Here is a 20,872-nt window from a genome sequence, read left to right on the forward strand (position 1 = left end):
TATAAGAAAGAGTGCACAGTTGTTATGGAGGCATTTCCAGGACTTGGAGTTGTCCTGAATGATGCTGCAGGGACAGATGCAAGAAATCATATATCCTGCCATAACCCTCTGAATGGACTGGGAGAGAGGGTAAACTACAACGTAAACTGTAATCCATGCTGTGTAGCAGTGCTCCAAAGTGTATTCATCAAATGCAACACAGCTAGGTCCAGAACATAGTTCTCCAGTGTTAGCATCCCCTTTGTTGCAGAGGATCTCCTTCCTAGTGTCCATTTCCCCTCTTTGTAGGAGTCATTTTCAGCAATGGAAAGACATGGAGGGATCTCCAATGCTTCTTACTATCGAAACTGAGGAATTTTGGAATGGGGAGAGGAGCATTGAGGACCACGTTCAGGAGGAAGCCTGCGTTTTGTGGAGGAGTTTAAAAATCCAAGGTTGGGTGAGTCTTTACACTGTATCCCTGACCATCCCAGAATGCCCTCTTTCTATTAACATCCTTGGAGACCTTTCAGAAGCAGCCGAATCTTTCCTATAGATCCGGGGATCAGCCCTCAAGTAGAGGAGGGTGGGTTTAATGCAGGACACCAAGGGAGCTTTTCTGTAGCTGTTCTTGTGTGTGTGTGTATACATGATTGTGCATATTAGAACAGCAAGAAATTAAAGGTTTTTGCATCTCATGATTTCCAAGAGCATGAAACAAGTGACACGTGCTTTTCCTCACTGGCAAGAATGAGGGTTTCCTCCAAGGCCCAGGCCAGCAGTTCTGCCCAGTCCTGATGCTTACCTGTGGAGTTCCCAGGGGAACACTCCCCATGTAACTTCCCTGTAAACTCAGACTATTTGTAAACTACCAACATGACTTGTTTAATGTTACTGACACTTACACAACTGATTTATATAAAAAATATATGCCAAAGCCTCATTGTGTAAACACACAAAAATCAGGCTGTAAATAATGGGCTGTGAAGTGATTTACTTAACTGGATTAACAACTACTTTTAATAACACTCACCCTCTCTTGCATAGTGTAAGTTGTCCTTCTTTGATTCTTTGCTTTTCTTTCTCCTCCACTTTACAGGGTTTTGTGTTGGAACATTCACATCCCCAGCTTTTCTGACCTGAGAAGTCCTTGTCACTTGACTGAATTTGAACTAGTATTCCAAATTAATTTTTCCTTCCCTGTTCCACACAAAGTAAAAGGAAAAATTGAAAATCAGGTTTTAACTGTGAATCCCACGGACACAAAGAAATATCACAGGCTTCCAAATTAGCTTTCTTGTCCCTACTAAATAACCCTTTCCTAAAGCTTAGAGCCCTGGAATGTTTCTATTCTCACCTGCAAAGGTTCTGGTATTGTAGCCGCGACCACAAAGGGGTTCCTATTAGTCAACAGCTTGTCCTTTCTGCACAACACTGAATTCAATTCACCCTTAATTATTTCGTAGATATGAACTTGTGGGCTTTTTGCATATAAAGTTTATTGATCATTGATTAATATTGTTTGATTTTCAGATCCCCCACCAAAAAGAAAACTTTCCTCTGCTTTAATTTTTCTCCTCCCTAAAATGAAGTAATTGACCTTAATCGTGGTCATTTTAACCTATATTATGGCATACTGATTTCTGTTGATGGCTAATACTGAGCAAAATCCTAGAACTCCACAAAGATGGTAGCTTTGCCCAGATAAATTAAACTTGGCATTTTGATTGACGATGACAAGCACTACAAGATCAGAATATCTTGCGTTTCTATATTGAAAAAAACAAAAGGACTGCATTCAAAGATTTAAACTTTTTTTGCAAACCATAATTGTTATTGTAGTTAGGGAAAAAAAACTCTTGTTTTTCCTTTTTTTTTGGCAAAAAAAAACGTCTTCTCAGAAGTTTTCCTTATTATTGTTTTTTTCCTAACACAAAACAAATGGTTTAAACTTATTTAACATTTATTATTTAAAATCTTGTATTTAACCATTTTCTTTTTCCATTGAATCTCTCCTCTGTTGTTCTCTATATGGTTTCATCAACTGCTTAGCATATTTTAAAATTGTTGAGGCCCCTAACTATCATCATCCTTGCTGGTCAATGCTTAACTGTCCATAGTCTTTGTAGACAGAGACGATCCTGCAGTGATAATTTGATTTATTAGAAGTTTTAAAGAGTGGCCCCTTTACATTCTTTTCTTTTTCCAAAAAAATACAGGCATGTTGGGTTAGAAGGGTATGAATAAAGGCAGTGGTTTTAATGGGATATTTGGAGAACCATTATTAAAGCGATTGTGATGGAATGGTCTAATGAGGTTGAGGGGGGAAATGATGTATTGATTTTACGTATGCTGAATTTTTTACTGAATTTCTAAACAGGTAATGCTTTAGTGATTCTAAAATTACCTTTTCTTGTTTTTCTATTAAAGAAAAGAGTTTCAGATATGTATTTTAATGTGTTTTAAAAATACTTCCAATTCTATAGCGTCACCCTGTGAACCCACATTTATCCTAAGCTGTGTTCCTTGCAATGTGATCTGCTCTATTACTCTCCAGAATCATTGATCTGTATTGATTATACAGATCAGGAATTTCTTAACTTCTTGGAAAAACCCAATGAAAACCTCAGGATTCTGAGCACCCCATGGAGCCAGGTGAGGCCAAGATCTTTTCTTCCTGCTAAAAGATGTATTCTTTTTTCTGTGACAAATTCTACTTTCTGTAGAGATCAAATTGTCAAGTGAATGTTTGAACACCACTGTCCTGACAGGGATTGATAACAAACATCTGGTAAAGGAAAGCAAGTTATTATTTTGCTTGCAAGAAAACACTTGCCCAGATTATTGAGCTCGAATTCAAATCCACTGGCTCTTTATTCAGTGTTTAGTCCTTTAAGCACAAAATCCAGTGTCCATTAAGCACAAAATCCAGGACTTTGTTGATTGTTTCCTAATCAAAATGGAACAGGGACAGTGTTAATGACTACTCGGTTATTTATTTGCTGGAGTATTTTCTGGTCCATTCTTTAATTCCCTACATACTAGGAATGTTTAAGGGATCATACAAATAATGATAGACAAACACTTTATTTTCCTAATGTGTGTATCCTGCACAAAGCATCACGGAAGATTGTCCTGAGTTGGTACATAATAGAATACTTGGACCCTGTTTTCTTAGGCACTATTAATCTACCTGTGGAAAACAGAATATTTAAATTCAAATGAAATGGAAGCAATTTCAAAGAACTTAGAAAATGGAAACTAGCAAGTCTTAAAATGAAGATGGAAAAGATCATTGCACATAATCTATGGAAAAATGAGACAGATGGGTTAAACACAGCTCAAGTGCTTCCACTCTCCCAATTTCAATTCCTGGACACTCCTTTTAGTCAGTCTTTTGGCCTAGCATCTATGTTAAAACTACTGTATTGATTTCCTTTATCCCACATGGCAGTTAATGCCCAAACTCCTGGTCTTTAGGTTTGTTGTGTCTCTTCCACTTGTGTATTCCTATCCCTTCTTGCTCTCCATGCCTAGATTGAGTTGCCTAATTCCTTCAATCTGGAATACAATAGCACTGGCTCCGCCCTGCATGGTGAATTCATTCTCTAAAGTCCATTCTAGATTGTGCTGAAATATTACCTTTTGCACAATTTAAATTTCATAATAAGAGTGCAGGCAATATTGAGTCCCCAGCCATTCTTTAATAGAAGAAAATTGCAAACTCTTGGATTCAATTTTATAACAATATACCTGGTACAGCCCTAATTTACCCTTTTCTATCAATTTTTTTTTAGTCTTCAAGTAGGAAAAATCGCAGCTAATAATGGCTTAAGAAATAGTGGGTTCATTTATCACACATACAAAGAGTCATTTGGTTCAGTCCAAGGTCAACACGGTAGCCCTGAAGCATCCTCAGATTGGGTACCTTCCATTTCTCTCTTCCATTCCTATATAGGACTTCAGCTTCATGTTTATATCTTGCCATCCCAATATGATATCTGCCCCACCTCCATCTCCACATCTGTGTTTTGACTAAGACATAAAGAGAAAAGTGGCACCAGCAGAGTTCAACTGATATCTCATTGGTATGAACTATATTGCATGGCCAATCAAGTTCTAAATTATACTGGAAAATGGAATTAATAGGCAAGATAGGCTTAAAGGATAGGATATAAAGATGGGAACAATGAACGTATTATCTCTAATATACCATATAATACTTTTGCAAATCCTGTACTGTTCAAACTGAGGCACAGTGGCCTCACAAGGAGAGATGTGCTATCTCCATGCTCATGCTGTCTCCATGGTTATGCTTGCAACCTAAGGAATGAAGTAATTAAGAGTTCCCGGCAAATGGGATGAAACTGTTAAATGCTGAAAGAAAAGATGAGCACATACCTTTTGTAGTGAATAGAACACTTAGACTTTGTACCTTGAGATAAGATTTTTTAAAATTCCTTAGACTATGGGTAATGCTGATAGTTAATACGTGTTGCTGCTTAATGTCACGTAAGCTATGTTTACGCTTGTTGGCACGTAGGTTCCGTATGCCTGCTTCTTGGCATGTACACTGGGGTATATAAAGAGCCCCTTGTAAACAATAAAGTTGTCTGAGGAGTTATTACTCGCAGACACCCTGATCCCAGCTCTCTCGTTCTTTTTCTCTTGCTCTTTCTTTCTCTTTGTTTCCTTCTCCCTTTTCTCTTTCTTTCATTCCCGATACCCTTCAGGTCCAAATCTCCAACAGTGTACTTTCCAATTTCTATGTTTCCTTAACTTTAAAATAACCTGAGTTATTTTGGATTCATTGTAATTAAATATACAGGCAAGCTAATTCATCAAATATTTCATCATATCATCCCTAGGAAAAACACAATCAACATTCTGAATTTACCATTGAAAACTTAATAATCACTGTATTAGATGTGTTTGCCACTGGGATGGAGACAACCAGCACCACCCTGAGATATGGACCCCTGCTCCTGTTGAAGCATCCGGAGGTCACAGGTATGACCACACATGGTGGGTAAGGGGAATTTCAGAATAGAAGTTGGCAAGACTCTAAAAGTGTCCATGACATTTACTCTCTTCCAGAAGATCCATTAGTGTGGCCACCAGCTCTAACTTGTCCAAATTTGATGAAGGAATAAAAATGACACCTAAGAATAAAGGATGTTGACTGAAATGGTGAGGAAATGTGGGGTTGTAGAAGAATCCCTCCAGCTCCTGGTGTACTCTCTGAGTTCCATGGGAGATGATTTCCTACAGGCACAATTGCATTGGCCTGTGATTTCATAACGTTGTTTGCACAAAAAAACATATATGCCTAAATAGATCCGAGGTCAGAATTTAATTTTTAAAACATGTTTATTACTTTAACATAAAATTAATTTTTGATTTCTGCTTTTCTTTCTGGGCATGGACAGCGATTTCTTGAGTTAATTATATGGTATTTATATTTTAAAACATCTCAGTATTTCAATGTACTATATATCTTGTACTAACATATTTGTATTTACTGATTTATATGCCTATCATACAGGAAATTTATATGTAATTGTATTATGGCAATTTGATCTATATGTCTTGGTGTACCGGGCATAAAATTAATGTTTATAATGATGTATGACACTTTTGTAATACCTCCTGTAACCCTGAATTAGTATGGCAAATGTCCATTTTTCTCCTTTTGCATCAGTGTTTACTTGTGTCTTATCAGCTAAAGTCCAGGAAGAGAGTGACCTTGTGGTTGGCAGACACCGGAGCCCCTGCATGCAGGACAAGAGCAGCATGCCCTATACACAGATGCCATGGTGCCCAAGATCCAAAGATACAATGACTTTGTCCTCAGCAACCTGCCTCATGCGGTGATCCAGGACATTAAATTCAGAAACTAACCTCATCCCCAAAGTAAGACTTGTTTACCCTACACTGCAAGTTAGTGCATTTAAAGGGCTCATATCACATGACTCCAATGCTCTGTACTCAGGATAGTAGAGGAACGTGCAACCATCTTATCTATGACAGCTTGTTGAATATGGATTGTTTCCAATGTAGGATTATAAGACTTCAAAACAAGTTTGATATCTGACAGTCTGACTCTTCCAAATTTGCTCTTCTTCTTTACTTTACTGTTTTTGTCACTCTTAGCTGGTTACATTTCCAAACAAATTTTAATATCAACTTATCAGTTTCCAAAAACACTCAACTATGAGATTTGTAGGGGTGATATTAAATCTATATATCAAATTGGAAAGAAGTGATTTTTGTGATATATTGAATCTTTCAATTCTTGAATATGACATATGCTTGCAATTTTCTGTGCTTGTGCTTGATTTAAATTTCTAAATAAGGTTATGTTCTAAGTGCAGTGGTTTGCATATTTTTGTTAGAACTTTCCCTAGGTAATTAATATTACTATGTTATTATAAATTGTGTAATTATTTTAAATAACTTTTCCATTTTTGTCTGGTATATGGGAATGGAATTGATTTCATTATTTTTAACTCACATGTACTGACCTGGTTAAATTCACTTAATATTGCTAATGGTTTGTCTATAAGTTTATTGGAATTTCTACCTACACAATCCTGTAATCTGGATTAATATTTGTTTTATTTTTTGTTCACAAATTCTCATGAGTATGAATTATTTTTGTTGCATTATTGCACAGGCTGGGCTTTCCAGAATATATTCAACTTAGAGTTGAATATAAGTGAAGATAATGGGCATTCTTGGCTTTTATTGTTTTGATTTTGCCTCTCTAAGGAAATATATTTTTGTCAGTATTCTTTATCCTCTGAAGGAAGTCCTCACTTCTCTTATTTTGTATGTTTTTATCATTAATGGGTTCATAATTTTGTCAAATGGATCTCAGATACAGTTATATAATTTGGCCTCTATTCCCCCACTACACACACACACATACATACATACATGTTCAGATATATACATGGATAGATAATTGTATATTAACTCATCTGGAATTTATTTTTGACATTTTGTATTTACATTCATAAATATGAATATCTGCAATTTTTCTTTATTAAAATTTTCTTTTCATATTTCTAAAGTGGAGGTAATATTTGCCTCAAAATAGGTGGGAAATATTACCTACCATGGTACATTTTATTGCCTCTCTCCTCATTCTCTCATGTTTTTGTGACGACTAAGTTCAGTCTTGGGATAGCCATGAGTTTTTACTAATTGCCAAAGATTATATATTAAAAATGCAGAGGCACAGATAATGTTTACCTTTTTCCAGGAAGCATTCAGCCCTCCTCCACTAAGATGACAGAATGCTATAACATTTTCCCTTCTTCAAGATTGGAAATGAACACAGTTTAAAACTGACCAAAGGTGTCGTCTTTCTTGTTTTTTATGATTTATTTTATTTATTTCTCTTCCCCTCCCCCCATTGTCTGCTCTCTGTGTCCATTCACTGTGTGTTCTTCTGCATCCGCTTGCATTATCTGGCGGCACTGGGAAAATGCTTCTCTTTTTGTTGCGTCATCTTGCTATTTCAGCCCTCCGTGTATGCAGCGTAACTCCTTGGTGGACTGCGCTTTTTTCACATAGGGCAACTCTCCTTGCCAGGCACACACCTTGCACGCGGGGCACATCTTTCATGGGGCACTCGTCGTGGCACAGCACTCTTTGCCGGAGGCAGCACTGGGCATGGGCCAGTTTACCACATGGGTCAGAATGCCCTGGGGATTGAACCCTGGACCGTCCATATGGTAGGCAAATGCTCTCTCAGTTGAGCCACGTCCACTTCCCCAAGGTGTCATCTTACCTCTCCAAGTTTCTTCCACCTCTGGAATCTTGAGAGCAATTTTTTCCTGTCCTTTTTCCAATGCCTTCTAAAACATGGTTTCTATATTTTTTCAGACTTTCTGACTGATATGCTCAAGATATTTCATCCCTCAGTTGATGCCAGCTTATATTACAATTATATAAAATTAAAATAACTGAAAATTCTATTTTGATGTAGTAGTTTGGTAAGAGTGCAATTTTGATGCCATCCCTGGGGAAGAGAGAATCAAGACCATTACCAACAAGCAATGGATCTTGTCCCCATCAAGGTTTAGGAGTTCAAGTCTGTAGCTGAGCGAGAGGGTTTCGTCCTCGCTCAGGCCCAAGAGTCGGGGGGGCTTGCTCCTGCCGAACCACCGGCGGGGGGTGCCCCAAGAGGGAGCACCGGTTCTCCAGGCATGGGGGACGCGCGGTTGGGGAAAAACCACGGAGACCGCTTGAGCGCAAGAACAGGTCTGCTTTATTACGGAAGTACACTTAGCTATATAGGGTTGGGTAGAGGGAGGGGCGTGATGAAGGGAGGGTTGGCTAAGGGGCAGCTGTGGACAGGCTGAAGCTGATGGATAGACCTGAGGTAAGCAGTTACTGGGGAAGAGGGCAGATTGTGGGTTGGCAATATGGGCGGGACTGGCGGGAAGGACGGCAGGGGCTGGAAGGGGAGGAGGGGTGGAGAAAGGCGGCAACAATTGCTCCTTTTGTTTTTAAAAGGAAATAGAGGCAACAAGTTTTGGTGCGCACTGTGGGTGTGAATAACTCGGTGTGCACAGCAACAAAAGACAAGGATTATGAGGAGGAGGAGGAAAAGGAGGTTATAGGGACGGGTACTGGGATGAGACGAGGGGTAGGGGGAGACCCCGAAGACCGGCTGGCCATTAGCGGACGACATAGCATCTGGCCAGGACACATGTGCCTGCCATCGGGGTCGGCGCACGCCGGCGCCTGGCGCGCGCCGAGCCTTGCCAGCGAAACGGGCCCGTGATGTCCCCGAACCCCCCGCCCAAGGGGGAGGAGTAGTTGGGGAGAGGTGGGGGGAGGAAGATAAGAAGCTATAGGCGTGTGGTCTGGAGTAGGTGGCGCGGGCTGAAGGGGCGTGGTGGACGGCTGGGGGGGGGACTCAGCGGTGGCGAGGCGTTGGTAGTGGACTTGTACAAAGGAGCTGAACACTGCATTGGCTTGGTCTTTGGCAAGGTGGACTATCCTTCTGATGGCCCAGGGGCCCACAGTGAGGGCTAAAAGGATAATGATATTTGGGCGGAGGCTGCGGGGGTTAACACCCTGAGGCTGCAAAGGCCCAAGTGGCAACAATGGCGCGCAAGTCCTGCACGCGCGCACAAGGTGTTTGCAAGTTTCAATGGGAAGGTCTGGGAAGAGCTTCCAGATGACCGCGCAGAGAAGTGGAATTGGGAATGCAGGAGCTTGGCTTGATTAACAAAGTCTCCAAGCCGCGGCCCGTCGGCAGGGTTTTCATGTAGGAGGACGGGGTTTACCTGGCGGCTTGACACAGAAGCATCAGCGAGGTCATTCCCTTGAGCCAGCGGTCCTGGTAGGCCAGAATGGCTTCTGATATGAGCAATGAACCAGGGCTGCTGCCTCGCCTCAAGCAGTCGCTGTACGAAGGCGAGCGCCTGATCGATGTTTGAGTCACCTGGTAGGAAAGTAGCAAGCGGGAGGCTGCGACACACCTGAAGAGTGTATAGGCTGTCAGTAAAGATGTTGAGAGGCTGGTCTGGGTGGAGATTGAGGACTGCAGCGACAGCTAGAAGCTCGCCCACTTGAACAGAAGAGTCATTTGCGAACAGCAGTTGCCGTGGCTCAGGATTCTCAGGAGTGTATATGATGGCGGCAAACGCCGTTTTTGAGGCATCTGTGAAGGCAGTGATAGCAGAAGGGATCGGGTTCTGTGCGGGCAATGGACGGAACGGGTTGGAAAACGCCAATTGAGACATTCCCTGCAGCAATTGGTGATGAGGATAGTGGTTGTCAAAGGAGCCGCGAAAGAGCTCTACCAGGCTCTGCATTTGGGCATTGTTCATGATGAGGGAGGTAACTTCCTTGGCATCTAAAGGCCAAACAATAGCGTGTGGCGGGATGCCATACGTTTGTATGGAGAGAAGTACTAAGTCAGTGGCCAACGTGATCCAGGCTCTTATGAAAGGGCAGATTTTCGGGAGTTTGCTCTTTGACGTATGCAGAAAAAGGAGAGGGCCATCTTGCCACAAGAGACCTGTGGGAGTGATTGGCGTTGGCAGAACTAAAGCCAAGATTGGAAGGGTGGGGGAGAACCGCTCCAGGCGACACTGTTGCAGGGCGGTGCTGACTTGTTGGACGGCTTCTCGAGCCTCTGGAGTGATGATGACGCTGCAAGTGGTCGCCGTTGGAGGGCTGTCCCTTGTCTGCAAAAGCTCGAAGATAGGCTGCATTTGCACTGTTGTGATGGGAAGCGCCGAGCGAAGCCAATTGATTTGCCCGCAGAGCTGTTGGAGCTCAGTTAATGTCATCCTCGGAGAGAGGTGGATTTTTGGGCTTGTGGGCTGGATAAACCGATGAAAATGAAAGCCTAAAAATTGGAAAGGAGGCTGGAGGTTTATTTTGTCAGGCTGCACGGTAAGCCCGAGGCTGGAAAGGCTTGTTATTATTGCTGAGAGCAGATCATTGAGGAGCGCACTGGAGCTCGCTGCTAAAAGGAGGTCGTCCATGTAGTGGAGGATGTATGTGTGCTCCGGATTGAACTTGGAGCGCAGCGGCTCAACAGCATGGTTGACATACAGTTGGCACATAGTCGGGCTGTTGCGCATGCCTTGGGGCAATACGCGCCACTGAAATCGCTGAGCTGCGCCTTGGTTGTTGATGCGTGGAACCGTGAATGCGAATCTCAGACAGTCCCGGGGGTGAAGAGGAATAGAGAAAAAGCAGTCCTTGATGTCGATGGTTGCCGCATGAAAATGCTGGGGGACTGCGGTGGGATGCGGGCATCCTGGTTGAGGTGACCCCATAGGCTTAATATGTTTGTTGATCTCAGGGAGGTCGTGGAGAAGGCGGTATTTGCCGGTGTTCTTTTTGCTAATGACAAAGACTGGTGAATTGTAGGGACTAGTGGACGGCTCTATATGCCCTGCTTGTAGCTGCTCTTCAACGAGGGCAGAGAGAGCCTGCAGTTTGTGAGCTGGCAAGGGCCACTGCTCGACCCAGATGGGCTCCTCTGTGTCCCATTCCAGAGGGATAGGGTCAGGTTTTGAGATGGGAGCAGTGGCCCCTAGAAGGGGGGGGGCAGCACAGCTGAGAAGGCTTCTGTGGTGATTCGGGCCTTTAGCTGGCTGAGGACATCTCTCCCCCATAAGATGGTCTGGACTGACGAGAGGATGAGTGGACGAATTTGGCCTTCGTGGCCTTCTCGGTCGCTCCAATGCAGAGGCTGGGATGTTTTCCAGGAGGCAGTGGCTCCTGTGGCGCCGATGACTTGAGGGCCGGTTTCGAGGGGCCAGTGATTGAATGCGGCGATTTCGAAGGGAACACAGGAGACTTCAGCGCCAGAATCCAGAAGCCCATCAAGCCCTTGCCCATTAATCTTAAGCTCTAATGAGGGTTTCTGGCAGCGTGTGATGGGCATTGTCCACATTATGGCTTGGGAATTTTTCTGGGGGCCTCTTGGGGGTGGGGCTGAGGCCTGCCCCGCTGGAAGTTTAAAGGCTGCTGGGAACCTTGGGCGGAACGACAGTCGCGGGCCCAGTGATAACCTTTCCCACAACGCGGACAGGGCGTAGAAGGGCCCCTTGGCCGTTGCATCGGCGGGTCTGAGTGAGGCGCTGGGCCTGGCTGGGAGCACTCGCAGATGAAGTGGCTGGGCTGGCTGCACCGAAAGCAGACAAAGTGGGGCTGGATGAAACAGCCATGGCAGAGGCAAAGGCAGCGGTGAGTGTTTTGACTTGTGGGTCGACGTCACGGCAAGCAAGGACCCATTCGTGCAGAGCTTTGTCGCATATGGGAAGGATTACGGCCCGGAACGGTGCAAGGCACCCGTCTATAATAAGTTCTTTGGCCAGCGCAAACTGGGCATCCTCGCTGGAAATCTTCCGCTGACAAGCTTCCAGGACGCGGGCGACAAACGCTGGGAAAGTTTCATTGGGGTCCTGAAGCAGCTGCGCAAGCTTGGTGGGCTGCTTGGTGGAAACTAGAGAGAATGACCTCTGGACGAGGACTTTTACCCGATGCCAAAACCCTGGGTCAATTTCGAGATAAGAACGAGCGTTTCCATAATTGTTGGTACCCGTGTATGCGTCGGAGGGATCGAGGACGCCGGCTTGGGCATTTTCCACGATTTGTCGGTCAACAGCCGCTTGGTAATGGGCGCGCCATTCAATAAATTGACCCGGCGTCAGGATAGCACGGGCTAGTGCAATCCAGTCATATGGGAGAACGAGTTGGGTCCCCAACTCCTCAAGTAATTGCTGCGCATAAGGGCTGCCAATTCCGTCTTCCTTTACAGCTTTGCGGAGGGTCCTGACCTCTTCCGCTGTAAAGGGTAGCCAAGTTTGGGGTCGCTGCGGTGTGGGCTGCGGATTTAGCGGATACAGCTGGGGGGTTTGAGAAGACGTGGCACCGGGGACCGATGGAGCAGCCAAGGCAGGTGAAGGGCTATTGCCGTATGGCGGCGGCAAGGGATAAGCGGAACACGGGCGAGAAAATGGCGGCTTAGCGGCTTCCGGGCGACAAGAAAATGGCGGCAGGACCCTTCTGGGTGCCGGCCAAGATGGCGGAGCAGCCACATCCGGCAGCGGACAAAATGGCGCGAGGGGCGTTTCCGGTTTAGCGGAAGATGGCAACCATGCAGTTTCCGGGCCCGAACTGGATGCTAACTGGGCAGGAAGAGGCGGGTAGAGGCGGGAGGAGGAGGACACCGGCGGAGAAGAAGCCAGATGTGCGCCATCTTGGGCAGAATTGGGGGAAGAAGGCAGAAGTCCGCCATCTTGGGGAGCGGCAGGGGTGGTTTCTGTCTGCTGCGGGGAGCTCGGGCGGGGAGGTTCGCGCTCGAGAGCAGCAGCAAGTTGGTTAGACAGAGAGTCAGTGTCGGCGGACTCATCGGGATCACAGTCTAGAGGCCGTTTGGGAGAAGCTTCATAAACGGCTTCAGTCGGAGTGCCAAGGAGACAGGCGCGAATGGCAACGAGAACGGGTAAGAGGCCTGCTGGGAAGATGCGTTTCTCGTGCTCCATGGCGGAGGTGACTCGATCTATGAGTTGCGAGTATGTGTCCGGGCTCCAGAGTTGGCAGGTGGTGAGCCACGGATTAAAGGGGAGCAAGAGATCCCAGTACTTTTGGAGCTGCCGCAAGGAGACGCGGACTCCATTGGCATCGAGCAGGGCAGCGAGGGCCCTGACTTGTGGCGCCTGACGCAATGACAAAGAGGCGCCCATGACGGGATAGGGACGGGATGACGGTGAGGGGTCCCTTGGGGCTCGTCCGGGCGAGGGGTCCCTACCTGGAGAGGAGGACGATCACAGCAGCAGCAGCAGCAGAGAGGGGCCGGGGGAGGAGCCCCACGTTGGGTGCCAGTTGTAGCTGAGCGAGAGGGTTTCGTCCTCGCTCAGGCCCAAGAGTCGGGGGGGCTTGCTCCTGCCGAACCACCGGCGGGGGGTGCCCCAAGAGGGAGCACCGGTTCTCCAGGCGTGGGGGACGCGCGGTTGGGGAAAAACCATGGAGACCGCTTGAGCGCAAGAACAGGTCTGCTTTATTACAGAAGTACACTTAGCTATATAGGGTTGGGTAGAGGGAGGGGCGTGATGAAGGGAGGGTTGGCTAAGGGGCGGCTGTGGACAGGCTGAAGCTGATGGATAGACCTGAGGTAAGCAGTTACTGGGGAAGAGGGCAGATTGTGGGTTGGCAATATGGGCGGGACTGGCGGGAAGGACGGCGGGGGCTGGAAGGGGAGGAGGGGTGGAGAAAGGCGGCAACACAAGTCCACTATTTTTCACACAAGGACACAACCAGGGAAAGCCTTTTTTTTAAAAAAAAAAATATTATGTCGGCAATAATTATCAGTCAACTTACTTCTCCTCCTATTACTAACTGAATTGGAAATAGACCACAGACTCAGAAAGGGACTACCATCTCACCATCTACTACATTCTGCTAAGCAGACACCCATTCAGGGCTCATGTCCCAACTCAGGCCTTTTGAGCTTTAAATGCTCAAAGCCTGAGGACAAGGTACCATCTCTTCTGCAAAAGGAACATGCAGCTATGGGTAGCTGGTTGTTCCTTTCCTCCCTGTCAGGTATATAATTTCTTTACCACAGGATGGCATCACTGTATTAGGTGAAGATCATGATCTAAAACAGAAGTGTACAGACATTTTTGGTAAGAGGTCAGAGAGCAAATATTTCCGTCTTTTGGGCCATAAGGTCTCTGTTGCCAATACTCAGCTCTGCCATCATGGCATGAAAGCATTTGGAGACAATACATAAAAGTATGAAGGGGGCTGTGTTGCTATAGAAATGGAAACTGAAATTTAAGACTCATGTATTTTCATATGTCATGAGTTCTATTTTTTAAATTAGAAAAAATAAACGTTTACAGAAAAATCAGTCATTAATATTGAGTTCTCAAATAATACCCTATAAGTAACACATTGCATTAGTGTGCTACATGAGTTACAGTTCATGAAAAAAATTTAATAATTTAATACTATTAAATACAGTCCATCATTTACAATTGGTGTCACTGTTTGTGTTGTACAATCCTTTGCATCCTTAAGTTTTTATTCTAGTAACATATGCAGAACCAAAAATTACCCCTTTTAACTACATTCACACAAACAATACATTGCCATTACTTACCATCACAATGCTCTGCTATCCTATCCAACATTCACTAGTAAAACTTTTCAAATATTCTATTATTCTTTTTTATTTATTTAATTTTATTTTATATTTTAAAGAATAAAATGTCTGATTTTACTTTATTTTATTTATTCTTTTGTCTTGTTCCTTTAGTTTCCTTACTTTCTATGGGAGCTTGCTTCCTTAAGTACATTCCCATTTTAAAGAGTCCAGCAAATTGTTATTTATGTTTCTCAGTCTGATTTTGTGTGATATATTTTAGGATGTTAGATTCTAGTTACATGCTTTGAGCAAGAAAATTAAATGGGCGACGTGTTTCTTCTTCCCATATCAGGGAAATAGGGGCATATAATATCAGATTATCCATATATTGGTGTTAGTAAGTTTCTCACTTAGTGAGGAGTACCTACAAGAGCATAGTTGATGTTTTTCATGTGTAATTAACAACAATATGTGGTATAGTACTTTTTAAGACCTTGACTAATTCCTATTTCCAAAGCATTCACCCAACAGATTTACTACTAGTTGATGAACTTGCCCGAATTGTTGCAAAATGATATTTCGAATTTTGCTATCCCTATTTAGCTTTTATTCATCTGCAAAGAAAATTCCTCCATATTTTTAAATTAAGAAAACAGATTGTATTATTAACATTCAATGGTAGTTACACTAATTGTTTTAACCCAACAAAGGTCACTTTTAATTAAATCAGACCTCTGTTTAAAAGGCCCTATGAACAGAATCAGACACTTCTGATTTTTCAAGAATGAGCAGAGACTTCTATTTTAAACTATTATTCACATGTCAAATGTGTGATTCCTGAAATGATGATACATAGCAGCTGCTGCTTGGTGCATCTTGGATATATAGAGAGGATTCAGAAAACTTGGCACTCAACTACTCAATTGCTCAATTTGTACTTCAAATGGATCAGAGGCTATTTAATCAAGAACAATGCCACTAGCCTTATACTCATTCCTACTTATTACATGGACTATTTCCAGGAAATGGCATTTCCTTTCTTTAGACCCTGGTTTCTACATCTATAAAACAAAGAGAAGAGACTAAGTGATTACCTACATTTCCTCCAGAAGCATGAATACTTAAAATTCTAATTATCAATCTGTCCATTCTAGGGCACAAATATATTAACATTACTGACTTCTGTCCTGCATAGTAACAAAGAATTTCCTAACCCAGTAAGGTTTGATCCTGGCACTTTCTGGATGAGAGTGGCAACTTTAAGAAGAGTGACTACTTCATGGCTTTCTTAGCAGGTAATAGAGATTGATGCCTATCTGTACTTCAAGGGACAAGATACACATTGGGAATCAGTTGGAACTTACACACTGCTTACCCTTGGGCTGGTAGATCTTCTCGTTGTGCATGATCCTGACACCACCAGTCATTCCTACTTCCATTTCCACTGCAGTCTATGTTCGTATTATTTGGCAAGATTAGTAGAACTTTAGGGGAGTTGACACAGTTCTGCCAAGTGAGGAAGGTACACTGTGGGTTGATTGAATTCTGCCTCCAGAGAGTTACCAAATAGCTCGTCTAGAAAAGATAATTCAACTAGATGGTCCTCACCAACCCTGAGAAAGCTATCGCAAATACCATAGCTATTCTTAGAACCTTCTATCAGTGCCGCTCACCCCTTTGAATAGCTTTGATAAGCTAAGGGACATACGTATGAAATAAAACAGAATAGGCCTTCAAGTGGTGCATACTACAGTTAGGGAAGGAGATGAGTGGCCAGATCATTATAATCAAATATGACCAGTTCTGTGAGAGAAGGAAGCACTGACTTCAGGCCAAGAGGGGAAGTTGCCTACTTCCTGCTCATACAGTCCCAACAGTGAAGTACAAAATGGAATAAGAAACACTGGAATAGAAGAAGTGACACTTCAGCGGGCCCAAGGGAGCAAGGAAAGAAGAGAGGTCAAGGCATGATGACAAAGTAATAGACACAAGGAAAGGAGCAGAATATTTTCTTTAGTTGTAAAAAATCAGAATTGCTTGCCAAATAACTGGGAGAGCAAGTAACCCTTGGGATTTGGAAAATTTCAGAATCCTTGCCAAATAACTGGGAGAACAAGGAACCCTTGGGATTTGGTCAGATAACTTCATAGATTCCAGAGCACTTTGCTCTTTCTTCATTCATGATACTTCATATTGGATAGTGGGGTCTCCGCTCCTGCAATGTGCATGGGGCCTTTGAACATGGAATTGCCTTAAGTTTTTCTATGGCTTTTGATGCTTGCCCTGGCAGTGTGGAACCAAGATGAAAAGGAGTGCCTTCAAGGAAGGCACATTTTATAAAGGTAGATAAATAAATAGAGAATTATGATATGATATGTTCAATGTTTCAGTGGAAACCTGAATGTAATGCTAAGCAAATCCAGTGAGGGCAAGATTCTACAGCCTGAAGGGACCACAAAATTATAAAGAGGAAATTACATTTACCTAGATTGTAAACAAGTTTTAGAGGAATGCATTTTAAGCAAAAGCAAAAAAAACAAAACAAAACACGTGGTATTGTGACTTCAAATAACATAGTTTGAGACTGAAGAAGAGTAGAAGGCTTAAGGAGTGGAAGGAAAGATCACAGAAAGTCAGACTGGGAACACAATATAAAAAGGAGAGTCAAATAATTTCGACTTAATCCATAACACAGGCACAGGAACCATTCAAAAATTTAAGTGAGGGGTGACAGGTTTAGACATATGCTTTTGAAAGTTCATGAGGAAAAGAAATCTTTATCTGAATTTGCCTCAGAGGTAGAAAGTGAAGCACAGATGTTTGTGATCCCCCTCTTCTCAGTACTTTCCTCTAAATCCCACTTGGAAAAGCAATGTATGTGTGAGTCTCACAAAAAGATTGACAGAAATTTCAGGGTCAAAAGAGGAATTGTATTGAGGGAATACTCAGTAAAGTACTTAGCATAGTACTGGTTCTCAATAAATATTTTAGAGTGGGGAGTGTCCACTAAAATAAGATTTAGGTGGGCAGCATGTGTCTCTGTCATGCCTGTAATTCACCCATCAAGCCAATCATTCACTATAGAGCTACTGAGTGTTCTGTGGTAATTCAGAAAAAGAGTATTCAAGAACTATCTATCCCTGTTTTTATGATTTCCAGGAAAACGAATTTGTGTGGGTGAGGGCCTGGCCCACATGGGGCTGTTTTTATTGCTGACCACCGTTTTGCAGAAATTTACCTTGAAGTCTCTGCTTGACGCTAAGGACATTGACCCCACCCCAGCTGAGACTGGATTTACTTCTGTGCCCCCATTTGTAGCAGGTTTGCTTCATTCCTGCTTGAAGAAGGGGCAGGTCATCTACCTGCTGCTGTGTCATCACCTACAGCTGTGCTCCTAGGGGCATCGTTTACTTCCCTCCCTCTACTAGGGATTTCTTCTTGACCTCCCCTGTCCACATCTCCCCATGCCCTGAAGATCCAGGCAGAATCCAACCTTCATTAAGGACTATGTCCTGCTATTCTCTGTGCTCTGTAACATCCTATTGCCCACCACATACCTTAATAACTTATCTGATACTAAGTTATTACTCTATCACTGAAATAAAGAAAAACAAAAAAAGTGCGTGTCAATTCACAGGCATGCAGTGATCTCTGTGTTCTAAAGAAACATTATTTTTGCTGTGTTTGTTCTGAAACATTCCTTCATTTGTACATATTAAATTAAGAAATGAGAGAGAGAATGAAAACACATTCAAAAAATACCTGGTCATCCTCTTAATGGGAGCAGTAGGACTGGATAAGAGAGAACTAGACCAGCAAGCTCTCGTAGACAAATGCTGCAGACAGTCACTGGAGATTTGGGTTTGAAGGTGACAGAAATTGTGTTAATGAACAGTTCCAACCTTTGTGGACATTTTGAGAAGATCAGCCATGGGGAGAAATGAGCATTGAGCTATGAGAGTTCACGTCCTCACTTTGGTGTTATCGTCAATATTAAAGGAAGATTTGAACTATTTTAATACCTCCTGTTTACTAACTTAGGTTCAAGTATTGTTATATGTTTCCACACTCTAATCATGTGTTCTGGGTGTTAGTCTTCTCTGCCCATCAAGACAACAATATCTCTTCAAAATTTATACTCTTTAGACTTTATACTCCTTCTGTTGACATCACACCATTATACACTTAACATAAGTGTGGTGGTAGTTTGATGCTTTGGTCCTAAAATCAAATGCATTGTGTTATCTCCAAAATGTAGATATTCAAACTTTTTATACACTTCAAACCATAATCACCTTTTTCCTCCTTCTACTTGAAGTACTTTTACAGAAAAAAGTGTAAAAAAATACAGCTTTCATATATATCACCCTCCTTCATTATTAACACTTTACATAACTGTGGTACCTTTGTTAAAAATGAGGAAAGAATAGTTTCATTGTACCGTTAACCATTATCCATGTTTATACTTTCCATATAACACCCTATTAACACCTTGCATTAGTGTGGTTACCTTTGTTACAATTCATGAAAGAATATTTTTATAATTCCTATTAACTATAGTCCATCATTTAAAATTGGGTGCTTTGTATTGCAAATTCCTATGTTGTATCCTAATTTTTGTCCTAGTAACACTAATAAGACCTAGAATTTCATCTTTGAAACACATTCTTATATATACTTCACTGCTGTTTATTACACCCACAATATTGTGCTACCATCACCACAGTCTATTTTCAAACTTTACATGTGGGCATGTGGAGGATGTGGGAGAAGAGAGCATTGCTGATGCCTCAGTATTGAGAAGAATTCCAATGTGTGGCCCAGGCAAGTCTCACCTTACGAACAATAGATCAGACTGTGTAATCAAGAGCCTGGTCTTAAGCCCCACCCCTTCAGACCTCAGCAGCTATCACTGTCATACTAGTATCTGCATTCCAACACCTACGATATCAGCCTGGTCAGTGTATTTAATAGGTTCTAGAGATTTGACATCATCTGAGTGTCACTGAGCCTTAGGCTCCCCTTATGTATATTACGGAACATGAGCAACTGCTTTACACTGTTTCTGAGAGAACAACTGTGTGTTTAGAGGGTAGCACTAGTACCTGGTATTTGGCAGGTACTCTGCAGTGAACTGTCTTGGTGTGGAAAACTGATGGGCCAAGCAACCAGTGATTCCCAGAAATACAGGAACATCATGAGGGGTGAGACCTTCTCAATTTTGTGACAATCCAGTGAGAATAACAAAGAGTCAGAGGCAGATGGGAATTAATGGTGACACAGCTGGGAGACACAGGATTAAACTACACCCTGCAGCAATTCCCCCGTAGATTATATCCAGGTTTCTTACTGCACCTTTACAGAACATACTTTCTGCGCAGGTTCTGATAGGAAGCATCTTCTGCAGGGTCATTAGATTCCATTTTAAACCCTTCCTGAGATGTTCATGCCTCTTCTAGTTCCTGTCACCTTCATGTCCATCATCCCCTCTGATTTGGTTGTTTGTGCCTCAAGGGCAGAGAGTCCATCTCTGCCTCAGGATCATGCTTCCGGCCAGTCAATTGTCTACCTCCTTGCACAGTTGAGCAGGGATAAGGGACTATGGGCTTCCCAGTGGTTCTCACCTGGGGCAATGTCACAAGAGCTGCCAGCATGACTGAGAAGCTTAGTGCATGCGGACATGAGTAGCTGGTGTTGCTGGGACCAGTACCTATGTATCCCGTCAGGAGCTCACTGAAGGAAGAGTGTGGCTGACAGAGTATCAAGTCTTACCTTACTGACCCTCAGCAACAAGGAAGGGCCTGGTGAAGGTACACTGCTGGAGAGGTCAAAGGGTGGTTTTGGATATTGAAGTCTCTCAAAAAAGACATGTTCTAGTCCTAACTCTCAGTATTCTGGTTGGGAACTCATTTGTAATTAGGATCCTTGAATATGTTATTGGTTAAGGTGAGATCAAAGTAAGTATGGAAGGGCTTTATCCATTATGGCTGGAGTCTTTATGGGGAGGTGATTGAGCAGGAGGAGAAGAAAACCAGAGGAGGGGCAAAGGCAGATCACCATGTGTCACAGGCAGAACGGCATCTATTACACAAAGGACAGCAGGACTGTAGGCCAGTCCCCACCACAACACAATAGACACCAGGAAAGGTATCAAAAACTGTGAGGTAAATTTCTGTTGCATAGTCAGTCCACTCTGAGGTATTTGTCATGAAATATAACAGAAATGCCTGGAAACTACACAGGTGGGGAAAGGGCATA

At 43.2% G+C, this 20,872-nt stretch overlaps 1 pseudogene; it reads left to right on the forward strand.

Moving 5' to 3' along the window:
- Positions 1–17,956, forward strand: part of LOC101437958 (cytochrome P450 2C42-like) — an 85,832-nt pseudogene extending 67,876 nt beyond the window's left edge.
- The last annotated feature ends 2,916 nt before the right edge of the window (positions 17,957–20,872 follow it).

The sequence above is a fragment of the Dasypus novemcinctus genome, chromosome 6 (genome assembly GCF_030445035.2).
Source record: "Dasypus novemcinctus isolate mDasNov1 chromosome 6, mDasNov1.1.hap2, whole genome shotgun sequence".
In the NCBI taxonomy this organism is placed as follows: domain Eukaryota; kingdom Metazoa; phylum Chordata; class Mammalia; order Cingulata; family Dasypodidae; genus Dasypus; species Dasypus novemcinctus.